At 41.6% G+C, this 15,715-nt stretch overlaps 1 protein-coding gene across 1 annotated transcript in view; it reads right to left on the reverse strand.

Moving 5' to 3' along the window:
• Window positions 1-15,715, reverse strand: part of pkn1a (protein kinase N1a) — a 55,609-nt gene that overhangs the window by 38,301 nt on the left and 1,593 nt on the right. The gene's annotated exons all lie outside the window — the stretch shown is intronic.

Below are 15,715 nucleotides of genomic sequence, written 5' to 3' on the forward strand. Positions count from 1 at the left end.
AGTATGCTGAAGATCTAGCGAGCTTCATTAGAAACTAAACATACTCCAGCATCTCTGCAGGCTTCATATTATAATTGCATCAGTCTCATCACAAGATGCCTCGAGTTCCACAAGGATGTCCGGTCACAGGCAAGTTTAGATTTGATCAGACTCTATCTGACTCGAGCCAATGCCCCCCTCTCTCCAATTGCTTTATATCAAATGCCACTCAGCAGAACATCCCCCTTGGCTCCCAAGTGGCACAACCATCTAGGTGTTGATCCTATTGTCAGGAGATCCCTGTCGATTGCATTACCACCCTGTAACTTAACCCGAAACGCCCTATTTACTCAGCATCACTAGCCATTGCAGGTGTCTGTATGCTGACCAACAGTTGTCCAACTCTGCCGCATTAGCAGGAAGCATATGTTGGTCTGTATCGTCTATCTGGCTGCAGAGATCCCTGGTGATTCCACTACCATCCCGTAACCCCCTCAATACCCTCTTCACTCAGCATCACTAGCCAGTGTAGGAGTCGGTAAGCTGACTCTACAGTATATAGAATTTGGCTGATGCTCCTAACCAGAGCTACTTAGATTTAAATTAGGCTGCACAGCTAGTGGCGAATGTAGCGTTAGCAGTCCTGCTCAATAAATCTTATTGGTGGTAGTGTGCTTACACACAAAAGCGTATTCAAAAAGAAAGGGGAACCACACCACACCAAAGCTGGGCAACCACACCATACTACACCAGGAGTAATCATAATTTAACAGAATGGTGGCAAATAAAGCAGAGCTAAACCCATGGTTGTGAATCACAGGAACAACTGCTGAATGTTCCATGAGAGTTGTGATGAATCACCTGTTCTTTACGGGGGGCGCTTGATAGGTAGCAGCCCTGCCCTATGTTCTGTTTCCTGTTTGTCAGGAAACTTTAGGTCCATTTGGAGCCATAAGTCCACAAATCAAATTCCTTTATATGTGCCTCGGGAGTTCCGGATATGATGGCGGCTGTCAGTGTCAACTGATCTAAGGTTCCAGATAAAGTGACATGAGCAATAATATGGATGATATCTAGCACCGTTGGACAGGAGAAGAGGAGCATGGCTGCACTTATCTGGTTATGAAGCTCTATACTTTTAAAAATATAGGTGTTACAAAGGTTTCTTTCAGTAATCCCACAGAACAACCATTATGATATGCATGAATAAAAAATATAAAAAAGTATATAAAGGTTCTTCACACTCACAGCACTTTTACAAAAATCGTTCTTTATAGCTTTGCTCAAACAACTCTTTGTAGCACCTTCACCAATCACACGTCCAGATTTCTGTGGGTGTTTTCAATCGAAGTATTCAACTACAATAAAAGCTGTTTTGGTCTTTAAAATAATGCAGAGTAAGGTCACATTATTGATTCACCAATGCAAAATTGTAATGCACTCTAAGGCACATTTCAACTGCAATGCGTGGGGATGTAATGACACTACTAGCATCTTTTCTACATTGTACAGTCCTATCATTCACACACTGTCAACTACTGTGAACTAGAAACAAAGACCAACATGAGTTTAGCACGGCTGTAGCCACTGAGGCGGGCGTTTTTGTCCTTTTTTGGATCCGGGCAACGAGGCTCAGGCCTTACGAGCAATTCAGAAAGCTCACTGGGCCAGGACTGCTTGAGAATACTTCACAGTTTAGTTTAGCTGTACAGACAATTTTTTTGGCCTTCTAAAATTCTACGTATAGAAATATATACATCATGTCTGTGTTAGCCAGACTCACACAAAGAAACTAAATCTAATACATCTAATCAATTAAATTTAATTAAAAAAACAAACAAGAAATGACCTCATTGGCTGAGCATTGTGTCATGACATGGGATTAAGGTTTCCATATTTAATTAAGCCCTTAATAAAGCCCACTGGTAATTTGGTGAGATTCAAAAACTGACTATTTTCCTCATATTATGGCACTGTAAAGTTCCATATTATGGCACTGATGAAACCAAAGCCTTGTCTGCCAAAGCCAATGTCTGTTGGATTGTGTAGTGCAATGGTGGGCAACTCCGGTCCTGGAGGGCTGGAGTCCTACAGAGTTTTATACTTTCCTGCTCAAGCATATTTGATTCAATAAACCCCCTTAGCACTGAGCTGTGGAGCAGTGGAACAAAGTTCTCTGGAATGATGGAGCTCCATCCAATACTTTTGGGATATGTGTATTTATAGCTTTACCTCCAGTACCCCTGTATTTATTGTTATTTAAGACTTAGGTTTGGCTGATTTTATTTGATTTTGAGTAGCGATCAGATCAATGAGCAAAACACTGGTTAAATAAAACTGCTACAGTGTTCAACTATATACATAAAATTGAATGAAAAACTATTACCCAGCAGTTAGGCCTCAACAGAAATGCTGTCTTGAATATCTGCAGTGACTTTTGCTCCCAAGATTATACAGAAACACTTTTATTGTCCAAATCCAGCATGTTGCGTGTCATGGTAACAAAACAATTACAGTGAAAAGCGCAACAACTGGAATGTCAGTTTCGAGTCCCATCCTCCAGTCCTACTTGCAACAGAATGAACTACTGCTGGGGGCAGTGCAGGTGGTCACAACTCACAGTGATAATGTGGATCAATCCTTACAGAGAACTGGAAGCAGATATACCTCGTATATAGCATCATATGCTGCAAGCAGATTATGATAAAGCATCTGGAAGGTGCAATCACGGACATGCTTCACTGTGTATCTATGAGAAATACATATTTACCTTTTCTGGCACATGTGTGATAAGGAGCGAGACCATTAGGAGACCAAATGAGCACAGTGGTTCTGTACGTCATAGTCATTAAATCATGTGATACTGTGCTTATGGCTGCTGATTAACCTAGAGTAATAATTGAGTCAAAAAAAAGTAAGGCTGAACAACAGGAACAGGGAGTGGCACAACAGTCTAAGCGCTGGCTCTTTTACCAGGTTACATCCCTGGCGATGCCATAGTTATCCGTGACTGCGAGTCTCAAAGACTCTAGCTAACTAACTGGCTTCACTCTCACTAGGTTGGGTATGCTGGACCTCCCTCTCCCAGAATTAGTTAATATGATGCTAGCAGGTGCAGGCTGATGTAACAGAGCTGACAGCTCAGCAGTTAGAGCACCGGGCAATTTATGACAGTTTAGTGGCAAACTGCCACTGTTGGGCCCTTGAGCAAGGCCCTTAATCCTCTCTGCTCCTCTCTGCCCACCCCTCTGGGCACGTGTGCTCACTGTCTACTGTATGTGTTTGCTCACTAGTGTTCACTAGCACAGATGGGTTAAAGGCGAAGGCTTTGTGTTCAAAACAAATGGTGAATATGGGGGTCTTTGATGGGGAAGTCCTAGCTACTGGGTGGGAACTGGAAATGTTTGGGGATAAAATTGGGATTCCTCAAAGATTTGAACTTGAAATAACATACTGCCTTTCAACTAATCATTACCGATTTGTCAATAAGATTACTTATGTATATATAATGTAACAACCCTAGTTGTGCCTAAATGATCACATTACCACACAGTAGCTTAGCTCTGTGGTGTTTGTTAGGGTCTCTTATCATCCATATAGAATCAGAACCAAAAACTTGGCTCATCTGAAGGGAGTGGGCAACTTCCTTTTTTGTGTGGAAGAAACTCATAGTCAGCTTGGGTGGACAGAGATGAATGGAGAAAAGAGGGAGAGAAAAAGAGAGTGAGAAGAAACAACAGATGACCAACTGCCCCTGAGGAGCTCTTTTTCCAAACTTCTCTCCAAGTGGAGTGTATTTGTTTAAGCACTGGGTCATCTCAACCTCCAAATACCAAATACTCCTCTGCCGCGTCTTATCAGGCCTGGCGGAAATAAGCAGAGAGCCGAATAGCTCCCCTCAGAGTTTGACCGGTCATGTTTATCTCCCCAATTAAGGAGGGAACAGGTCGCCTGTTGCACCATATAACGCACATCTGTGACGACATCAAGCGTTGCAGCCATGGGAACTGTTTCCAGGGATAGAGACTGTGTACACCTGGGTCCCCCTCCCCACTGCAGGTGACCCAGTCTCACCTTTCCACAAATAGAACATTATGCAGCTCTGTGGAGAGCGTGGCTACACCACCACCCTGCATACAGGCCACAAGTGTGTCACCTCATTCCTCGGCCCATTTAAAAGCTCAGCACTTCCTCAATTTACTATTCTGAATACAATCAATCAGCCAGGTCGTGATTGCCGTTGCTTTTTTTTTTGTACTGGAGCTACAAAACTAAATGTAGCTAACAAATAACAGAATGAAGCTAATATCCTAATGAATGCCTTCAGCTATTTCAAGTTGCACCCATTTTTGACACAGATATACAAATGCACACACAAACAGCTTGTCTAGTCCCTGTAGAGAAGTACTGCCAATAGAATAGGACTCTCTGGAGCAGATAAACATAAACCTATTTGCACCATGCTTATTGTCAGGTGTGGTCTAGAGGGCTATAAAGCCCCCAGCACTGAGCCGTGAAGCCGTGGGACTGTGTTCTCTGGAATGGTGGCCATACCAAACTGGCAGTACCAAATGTGACCAAAAAATAATAATAATTAAAAATCAAGTAAGGAGTAACAGGGGAAACTTTGGCTCATGGCAGTGGAAATATTTCTGGTGCTACACAGAAGCATTTGTAAAAGGTTCTAATGAAGAACCGTCTGCAGAGGGTTTTCAACCAATGTGAAGAACTCCTTAAACATTGCTTGTTGACATGGCTTTATAGAAATATGACATGGATCTATATAAAACCATTGCTTATACTAAAGAACTCCTAAAGCACCCTTTGTTTAGGAGTGTAGGGGATGCCCTAAACCCCACACAAGTTCAAAGGAAGTTCAAGGAAACTCCAAGAATACAAAGCTAACAAAATAATACTTAATGATAATACATATGTCCCCCCCCTGCACGAGAGATGTTTAATCTAACCAGATCTAAATAAACATTACAGACTCTATAAAGACTCTATAAAACAGTCTGGAATGTAGAATGCTACATTATTCACACACTACTGCTAGAATGCTAATGCTATTACTATGCTGACAACTAAGTCATTTTACTGTAGCATAAGATAGCAGACCTAAATTGTGCATTCCCTACAGGAATTCCACCAGTATGAGCCGGGACTCACCTTTAGGGTGTACAGATTAAATCGGAAGGCAAATGGAGTGAATCGGGACATCCCTAGTCAATAATGCTGAAGTGGTGATATTGCTGTGCATCCTGAGGAAGCAATGGGAAGAGAATGGGAGAGAGCGATAGAGAGGGCCATCCTTCCATATCTTCATCAGCCTCAGCTCTTCGTCTGTTTATCAGCGGTGTTATCGGCTGCTCGCTGGCTGAGAGGGAGAGGAAACTCAGCTTTCCCTGGGGCGAGTGGCTGATTTACACATGGCCATACAGCTCAGTTTTTAATGTTATCTCAGATCAATCAGCTGATGGAGTTCTGTGTAAGCCTCTGAAGGAAGAAAGTCATTTACATGCGCACATACACACCACCAAAACACACATATACACACACACTACACACAGCCTGGGGATCAAACGCTTGTACAGAACACATTCTCACACCAAGCAAAAACTTGCAGTTTCTACTTTCTCAAGAAAACACACACACACACACACACATACTCTCCCATAGCACAAACACATGGTCCCCAGTCTTCTCAAACAGACACACACATACACACCCACCCTCTCTCTCTCTCTTTGTACACATACACAAAAACAAACATACACACACAGACCCCCTTTCTTCAAACACACAAAGTCACGTATGCAAATACAAAAGCACACAAACTACATCCTCCCTCCTGACTGAGATAAATACACAACAGCACAAAGTGCAGCCTGATTGTATGTTAGCTGCAGGTTAACAGCACCCCCACCCACCTCGAACACACACACATATATTCAAAGTAGGGGTGGGTGATATTGCAATAAATGTAAGTGTTATGATACTTTAAACAACATTATGTAGGATTTTTAATGTAAAATATCAGTCTTTAAAACATGTTGAGGTGGTGCCTCAGTCAGTACCACTCTTACTACTGTAACCACTTTACCACTTTCAGTTCTGTACCTCTTGTCAACAAATGCAGCTGTCCATAAGGAGGAGGTCAAAGCAAGATTCGTATTTACGACAGGGCTGTAAAAGTTTGGCTGAGACAAGAAAGGGGAATTGGAGAAATTTCAGACTGGAGTTCCAGAGGGCTTCGAGCTGATGAGACCAGACCCCACCCCCCTTCCCTCTTTTTTATAATGTGCATAGTAATGAAGAGAAGGAGTTTGGGCATGGCCCTTCTCCCAAACTTTTAATTATCACATAACTCCATATTTTGTGGAAATACATTAGATGTGTTTTGAAAACCAGATGTTAAGGCCTATGATAGTGATTTGATTTTGTAAACATTCTGTAGCAACCAAAGCCAGACGCTTTCCTGGCGTGAAATCGCAGGTCAGCAACCAAAGGTTTGAGCTTTGAAACGGAGATGAGGCGATGAGCGACCAACACTATGGGCGACAAGGGTGTAAAAACTTGCAGCAGATGTGTGAACACAAGATGACAGCATCACTGTCATAACCCACTGCGTATGCTTGAAATAGTACCTTTATAGGAAGAACGGCGCTTGTGAAATTCATTCATTGTGAAACGAGAACACTATGTAAAAGACATTTTTATATATTTATTTATTTATCTATCACTCATTTATACTACATATTGCACAACACCAGCTGCTCTTTAGGCTGTGTGAACATTTAATGATGTCTGATCCAATGGACATGGCCCAAAGTAAGCTGCACCAAAAGCTATGTTCACACTGCAGAGAAAAATGGCCCGAATATGAATTTCTTGCCCTAATCCTGGCTGTTCACATTACATTTTACATTACAGTATTAGTCTGACTAGATCCCGTTTTCTTTAGGGAACAATACAATACAATAGTGCAATATAGACAAAAAAACAGTATTACACTCTTTTGGGGGCAGGGATTTTTATGCTTAAAAAAGCCCAATTGTTGTTTGGAATGATAATTTAATTAATATTTTTATGCTTGATTCCAACTTTCTGAAATTCGTTTAACTGAACCACCACCTTCAGATCAATATATCAGAAGGCACTGAAGCATTCTATACCCTTAATCCAAAGCTTCACTCTGAGCATTCTTAAATCTGGTGTGGTGAGGGACAGTGAAGGCCAAACTGACACTGGCTTTTTCCCATCATGAACAGTGTGTCCAGTGTCCACAGAGGGAACGCCTGCATCCTAATTTGAGCATGGAAAACCAAGAGCCCGGGGACTACAGAAGGAGAGACATGTGTGTTTGTGTGTGTGTGTGTGTAAAAAGAGAAAGGGGAAAGGGAGGGAGAGAAAGGGGGGATTTCAGAGGGAAGGAAGGCAGTCCCATGGGAGAGGGCCGAGCAGGTGGTGTGTGTGTGTGTGTGATGAAGAGGGGGGGACAGTCAGACAAAGGGAGTGAGGGAGAATAACAGTCAGAATGAGGCTCTGTGGATCAATTTACAACTCCCAAACTGTTGTTGCTCTCAGACAAAGCGCAACAGGGGGGAGATTCCTGTAGGCCTGTAATACACACATTCCGCCCATCATTAAATATTCATTATTCCACACTTTTATTAGTGGAACCCACTGTTTGATTTGACATGGTCGGAATCAGCTGTTTAAACGGCTTTTCTAACAGAACGTGTGTCTGTGTGTGTGTGTGTGTGTGTGGACATCCCTTCTAATGAATGCAATTGCCTACTTTAATATGTATCCATTGCTGATACAGATGTGCAAATGCAGACATGCAGCTTGTCTAGTACCTGTAAAGAAATACTGCCAATAGAATAGGGGCGTTTTCACATTTGTGCCAAATACACAAGTTCAATTTATACTAATGTATTACATTTATTTATCTTTACATTATTTTCTTGGATAAAAACAGTCAAACAGATCCGAAAAAAGCCCTAGTGTGAAAACGCCCAAGGACTCTCTGGAGCAGATGGGCACCATGTCTAATGCCAGACTTGAGCTAGAGGGGTATAAAGCCCCCCAGCATTGAGCTGTGGAGCAGTGGAACTGTGTTCTCTGGAATAATGGATGGTGCTCAATCCAATACTTTTGGAATAAGTTGGGAAGTTGGGGGTGAGGTGAGGTGGTGGTGATCATCCAACATCCTGACCTTACTAACGCGCTTGTGGCTGAATGCAATGAAATCTTCAGAGTAAAGCCCCAAAATACTGCAGCATCACTGGGCCTGGACTTAAAGAACATGTTATTCCCTTATAGGGTTTAATGACAACAACACAACAAACACAAACAACAGGGCTGAGAGAAGAGGCTACAAGGGCCTGGAAAAGAAAAAATAATGAAAGTCCTCTGTTAAACATGAAAAGGAGAAGCCTAATTAAATGCATTACTTAAGCTAAAAGGTTGATTTTGCATAGCTGACAGAGCGAGAGAGAGAGAGAGAGAACCGCACGGGACGTAAAGAGCAATCTGCATGCAGATCGATGCACTGGGAAGTGGCCTGCAGCAAGGGAAACACAGTGACCAGGCTGTTATTAATGGACCATTTTTGCAAGCCTTAAGTGAACTTTAATGCAGGAGCGAGGCAAACGGACACAACTGTCCATGGCAACAGAAGTCATGATGTCATAACAGGGTGTGAGAAGAGCAGGGGGCGGGGACAGAAAACAACTTGGAGCAGGACCTGGCGCTGGTGAGGTCATGAGAAAAGGCAGCTGTTTGACACTTGAGGTGGGAGGAACACCCGAAAGCAGCCGAGGCTTAGAAAACACCCATCACAGCTGCTGATTCACTCAGAGACAGGAATACAGTACTTGTGTTTGCAGGGCTGTGGAGAGCTGGACTGAGTGTATGGCGCATAACAACACAGGCCCCAGATAAACCAGGCTACACTTATGCTTGCTATCCTATAGCATGGAAAGGCCTACACCATAGTTTGCTCCATGGATGTATACGTACAAGGTATACTAGTGCCTGAACCTCTGGGGTGTTAAGTGAAGCAGTCAGTTTGAAATAGCTGAAATAGAAAGTAGCTGAAATAGAAAGTAGAAATATGATAAAAGGACAGAAAGCTCTTTCTTCTTTGGTGTTGGATCTGTAGCCCATGCGCTAGGATCCTCCATTGCAAAGCTAGATTACCTAAAGACCCACAGAGTACCACACAGCACAGCAAAGTTGCTATTCGGAGTTCCAGACAGAAGTACCTGCACCCGTAGGCAGCTACCTATGCTTGGAAATTTAGCACCACAGCACAGACAGTGCTTCAGCTAACTGAGGCTCAATTTACATGCGTTTAGAGGACAAAGCCGCATATCTCAGAGCACAAAGACGAGTGAATGCTCTTAGGAGTCACGTAACAGCTGATCTGTGGAGAGAGCGGGGGCTTCAATTTTAGATAGAAGTGCTTGTCGATGGTGTTATGGCTATGACTGCTTTAAGGCACATTGAGCAGACTAGTTTGTCTAGGTTTGCTTGCACTCTTTTACATGGAACAACTCTGTTGAACTCGCCCTACCACAAGTCCTTTGTTTTCACACCTGTTTTCAGTGTGACATCACTAAGCAGGGAGCTCCCACAGCGCCCCCAGCCTGTGGTCCACCTAAACGCACAGGGGTGAATGAGATCATTTGGCAGTGATAGACACAGAACACAGAATTTTCAAATACCGCCCCTCCTTTGTCCCAAATACTGTGCGGAACACCATATTACCATTATATGACTATGCCTAAATCACCACTCAGCACAATTCAGACTTCAAGAGGACAATTATTACCGGCTTGAAACCAACGTTTGTCCATATATCCAGTATGTCATACAGTTTAGAAACCATGTACTATCTATCTGAGAGTCTCTATGAGAGTCATGCAGCTTTCACAATGTTACTTGGTGGACATCAGCCTCCATTTATTGCTAGCTACATTAACCTCAAAACTACAGACGTGAACTTCCAACACCAAAGTGAATGCCTTCATTAATTCTAACCCCCACCCCACACACACACAAAGGCACTTGTGGAAACTCCACATCCACACACCACTAAATCTCTTGTCTGCGTTTCTCTCTCTTTTTCCCTCCCTCACACACACGCTCACACACTGGCTGTTTTGCATGGGGGTCAGTGAATGGGTGTGGCAGCAGAGCAGGACATTAGGGAAATGATGAATCTGATCTGGCGTGGCACTCGCACAAAGGCCTCCATTGTGCCCAGGCATCAACCTTATGCCCTACTGATCCCCTACAAAACTGCACTGTCAGCCAAGATCCCTGCAGCCAATCAGAGGCCACCACAAACCTTTCCAACCAATAGGAACACGGCACCAAATTCCGATGGCCAATTAACTCTGAGACAATGCCTGTTCAAACTGCACTAGCACCACTAGTACTATATTGTCTATATTGGCACTGGGGTCACATAATATTGTTTTTTAACTTCAGCAGTACTGACACAGCATCAAAACCTAAACATAATGGTAATAATCTGGTCAAATATAAGTCAAATATGGTTTTCCTGATTAGTGTGAACAGAGCAAGTTTATATTTCATGTTTTTTTTTAAACAAATAAGTCCAATTGAATTAAGCTGTACTTAAACTTAAATATCATATTAAATATTCTGTGATATTGTAAAATACTGTCTTAACTAAAGTTTAGCAATAATGTGATGTACTCAGAATCAGTATAGCCTAGTTTAAGCACAAATTATCTATTTGGACCAACAGCTGCCATGGAAAAATGAGGTTTAATAGCTTCAAAATCAATCAATCAACCAATTAAGTAAAGTACTAATGCAACAGTGCTAACAGGTGTAAAGGCAGGTTATTAAGCTACAGGTTGTCAACATTTTCCTCCACTGTCTTTAGAACACTTCTACATTTTACCCATTTTTGGACAGTTAGTTGAGGTGCACTGATATTCTTATTGTATCACTTTGATACTGGAGCTATAGAGCTCTTATCATATATCTACAGTACTGTGCAGATTGGAACCTAAACACATTTTTAAGGACATTTACTTCAACAATAAATCGTTTCTGCTAATAGAAACAAAAGCAAAAGAAAGTAGGTGAAATCGTGTGAGCTATTTTGAGGAACTAAACTTGGTTCCTGATTTCTCTTAAACGCCCCCAGCCAGCGCATGGATGTTTTCAATTTCATCACTAGCTCACCTGAGAAACATCATTAAACTCTGATTCACCAAACCAGCTGTTGGATAATGATTATAATAATACTAGACTCCCATGAGGAGAACTAAAGATAATTTCATGAACACAGTGATATAAAAACACTACTTTATCTATTCATCTTATTGGTGTTTGTTTAATATGAGCATTTTACTGAGTACTTACTGCCCAGATAAAACATAAAAAATATTAATGTTATATTAATGTTGCCATGATTACTAAAAATGGACATTTCATCAACTAGACAGGTTTACCCAGATTGAGGACCAAAATCAAAACAATCAAATATGTGTCAGATTTACTGTCAGATTTACAATTGCAAAGAAAATGGTACTAGTGTTCTCCTTCCCATCAACCATCGTCTTACAAATGATTCCAAATATGGATCAGATTCTTTATTGATGTTAATTTGCTCTGAGAGCAGTGGCCAATACAGCTCTTAAGCCACATAAAGGAACTGGGACAAGCTAATTCTGGCAATAAGGGTTAACATCCGTGTTACAAAAGCTTGCCAACATCACTTTTTTCAAAAGATAGAACACTATCAGAGACTCGGTTTAGTGAGCATTACTGCTGGCATCTTTAGCCAACCAGCACTTTAAAATGTATTACTAATCTCATGCATATTTAAACAGCTTTTTTCAATCTCAAGCACCGCTATGGGCCGGGTCTACACAGTGAGTAGGGTTTGAGAGCGTGGAGTATCAGAAAAAAAAGTGACTGAGAAGATTGGATGCCACTGATCTGCTCAAAACACTTTGTATTGACATGTTTCCACCCACTGAGTGCATTACCAACTCTATTACCATCGACATCAATGAAAATGAAACGCAGTCTGAACAAGCTACATGTAAAAAGTGATGTAGACATACAGTCAGCTGGAGAGCTCACGCAGATTCATTTTCACTATGGTGACCATGGTAGCTTACATTAGGTTTTACAAACATTAGCTACTGGGGGACCATTTGGGCATGGTACAGTTGATAATGTCAACAATTAATGTTCAACTGGTCAGTATTCATAGCCTACCATCAGACAAACCCTAAACAAGGGCAGTGTGCAAGGCAGGATAGTAAGGAGGAAGCCACTACTCTCCAACAAGATCACTGCTGCTGTTCTGAAGTTTGCTCAAGACCACATAACAAACTGTTAAGCATGGGAGTGGCAGCATCCTCATGGTCTCCTCCACCACAGCCAAACTTCTGATTCTGACCTGCCCTCTACTGCATGTACTGCTTTAGACCATGTTAGGGTGAAGAATGCATAGAAAGATGTGGGCAGTGATGGTTAGGGGTATCGTTCAATATGGGAATCTTCATGTTGGTACATAAAGGTAGTATAAATGACCCTCAAGTGGGTCATGCAGCAAGACAATGATCCAAAGCACATGAGTCAGTCTACAAAGATACTGATATATTTCTCAATATTTTCAAGTCAAAGTCCAGACCTTAACCCAATAAATATGTTGTGGAAGGACCTAAGAAGAGCAGTTGCAAGGAAGCCAACCAACACTATCACTGAGTTGATGCAGCTTTGAAAGAGGAATGGTCCAAAAGGCATCCAACTTGTTGTGCAGGATTGATCACTAATTTCCCGGAACATTTGGTTGAAGTTTTTGTTGGTCAAGGGTATAATACCAGTTAATAAAAGCCAGGGTTAGCAGTGACTATACAAAGCAAAGCCTAGTATTCTTCCTGTTACCTGAAAAAGTTAGTAAGTGGCAACTTCTCGTACACTGCAGTTATGTGACATGCCTGGCTCTTCACACTTACATCTCAAAAATGATTCTTTATGGAATCAAAATGATTCTTTAATGACATTCCTCAATGAATTATTTATAGAATCATTATTTATTAACAGTATACTGTAACAAAATTAGCCAATTTGGTCATTGTTTCCTGTGTATTGCTAAAGAAATGTCAATTTAGGAGCCAAAATGCAGGCATGCCTGTGCTTGAGGATCTCTGATTGTTTCAAAACCTGAAACGTTCAGAAAACATGGACTAATCAATGGACAAATCAATGAGTGCATTTGTATTGACAGACACAAAACAAGCAACATGGGTTTAAAATCCATGAAAACAACCCATGCTAAGTCAGGAAACTGGTAATCAGGTTGTTCTATTTAACCCTTACAAATAACTAGCTCTAGGGTAATTCCTAAATGGCCCTCTTTCTCTGGAACCACAGCAAGTTAGTAAAGTTTCTCTCAGACGGCTTAGGAACCAGTCTATGTTTGGGTTCCGTTAAGACGCTATATGTGAAAGTCTGTTGGCAACACATTAAAGCAGCAATGCGTTATCCACACTGAACAATTTATATCCGTTTTCACAAGGGTGTATGTTTGCAAAGCCCTGCAATTTCTCACTGAACCCCATAAAGCGTCTGGACTTCTGTCTCCGAGCATAACTGTTGCATGACATCAGGAAGGAATTTATGGGAAGTGTCTGTATACAGCCTCCCCAGGGTGTGTGTGCACTCCATAGTGTGTTTGTGTGTGGAAGCAACAGGCGCAAAGGAAAGGCCTGAAAGAGAGTTAGAGAGAGAGAGAGTGGAGTAAAAACAGAATGAGCTGATATGAACCTCAATACCTCAAAGCCACAGAAGAAGCAAGAGGCTGATTCAGGGAAGTTCGATTCATGTCCATTGTGTATGAGCTGGAGATCACAAGAGAAACAATACACCCCTCCATTTACTGTACAATGAGTCTAAACCTCCCCCCCCACCCCCCCACCCCCCAAGCCCCTTCTTTCTCCTTTGACCTCAGGGAGAAATTCTCACAGAGGGTTCACATTCTTGGTCCTCTGGTTTTGACTCACTTCTTCTGTGTGTATTTACAAGACATAAGCAGAAACAGAGGCTATGTATTTAAGCATATATATATATATATATATATATATATATATATATATATGCTTCCAAGGTTTTTAACTCCCCCCCTCTCCATATAACTTTCTCAACAGTCTGGAAAAAATAGTTCCCTGGCTTGAATGTGCAGTTCTACACTCCAAAACACCACAAACGGCCCATGAAGGTTTCCCTTAATACCATTCAATGAATGGTTCTTCAGAGAAACAGGTGTGTGAGTGTGAAGAACATTTTGAAAGTTTGCTGTTAGCTGTCTAGTTATTTTATTAAGTTTTTTTCTTTTATTACAGTCAATTTATTACATACTAATAAGTAAGTAATAGAGCCTGGTTTTCTTTTCTTTTTTTTTTTGTACCTACATTTCTCCCGTTATCACTTGCAATGCTCATGACACTAAGCAGGTGAGGACAAGCACATGGCTCCTCAGATACATGTAAAATCAGCCACCGCCTCTTTCCAAACTGCCTCAGTGCAGCATCACTAGGCATCCCACACTTGGAGTCAAGCACTGGAACCCCAGCTCAGATACATCAGCCAACAGATGCCTGTTCTGGCCAGCACCACAATGGGAGCAATGAGAGAAGAGAGCACCTTTACCCACCACAGGGAGATCCTGGCCAATTGTGCGCTCTCAGGCTCCGGCTGCTGATGGCAAAGTAGCATGACCCAGGATTCAAGCTTGCGATCTTTGGTCCATAATGTCAATGTCTTAAACTGCCTATAACACTTCTGTTGTATTATACAAGTACAATGACTAGAAAGGTACTTACTTTTACTGAAAGTGCTCTACAAATAGTTATTGCTTTCATCATTATCATCATCATTATTAGTATTATTACTATTATTATGAATAGTATAGTATAGTATTATTATTAATAGTATATATTGTTATTATGAATAGTATATATGAATAGTCCTAATTAGTCTTTCTGTTTAAGACACAGACTACTACTAGGGGTGGAAAAAAAAGAACATATCACAATATTTAAAGACATTTTTACAATACATGATATTTAGCCGTATCTCAATCTTTTGACAAGCAGACAAAATTACATTACATGTTAACTACATTAGCCTTGTAGCTTCAGTGCTAAACACTAATTAAGAGAACTTTAGAATATCAAACAAGTCATCAGCTACAGTTGGGGTATAAGGACAATTGTGTTCATCACTTTACACTGAACTGTTCCTTTAAGGAGCCAAAGACACAGTGTCACCCCTGACGGTGCAGTCAAGCCTAGTCATTCAGATAAAGGACACCCGAGTCCCATGAGACCGGTATCCACTGAGACACACACACACACACAATAGTGAATTTAAACACAGCCTTGGAGATCAGCCATCAGGGCATTCCCACTGCTACAGTATATGCCGCCCCTCACCCGCCTTCATTCTCTCTCTTCTCACTATCTCCAGGCTATACACTTTCAATGGCACTCGCTGTTTCCTTTCAACTGCCCCTTTCTCCATTTACTCTACTTTCTCAACAGTCTGGAAAAAAGGAGCTTCCTTAAAGGTTCTTGGTCGCTTCTTGGACGTGCAAACCTGGTGGTTCTTTGGAGAAACAGTAAAGTAAATGAGGTGTGTGAGTGTGAAGAACCATTTGAAAGCCACATTGGGT

The sequence above is a fragment of the Salminus brasiliensis genome, chromosome 15 (assembly GCF_030463535.1).
Source record: "Salminus brasiliensis chromosome 15, fSalBra1.hap2, whole genome shotgun sequence".
In the NCBI taxonomy this organism is placed as follows: Eukaryota; Metazoa; Chordata; class Actinopteri; order Characiformes; family Bryconidae; genus Salminus; species Salminus brasiliensis.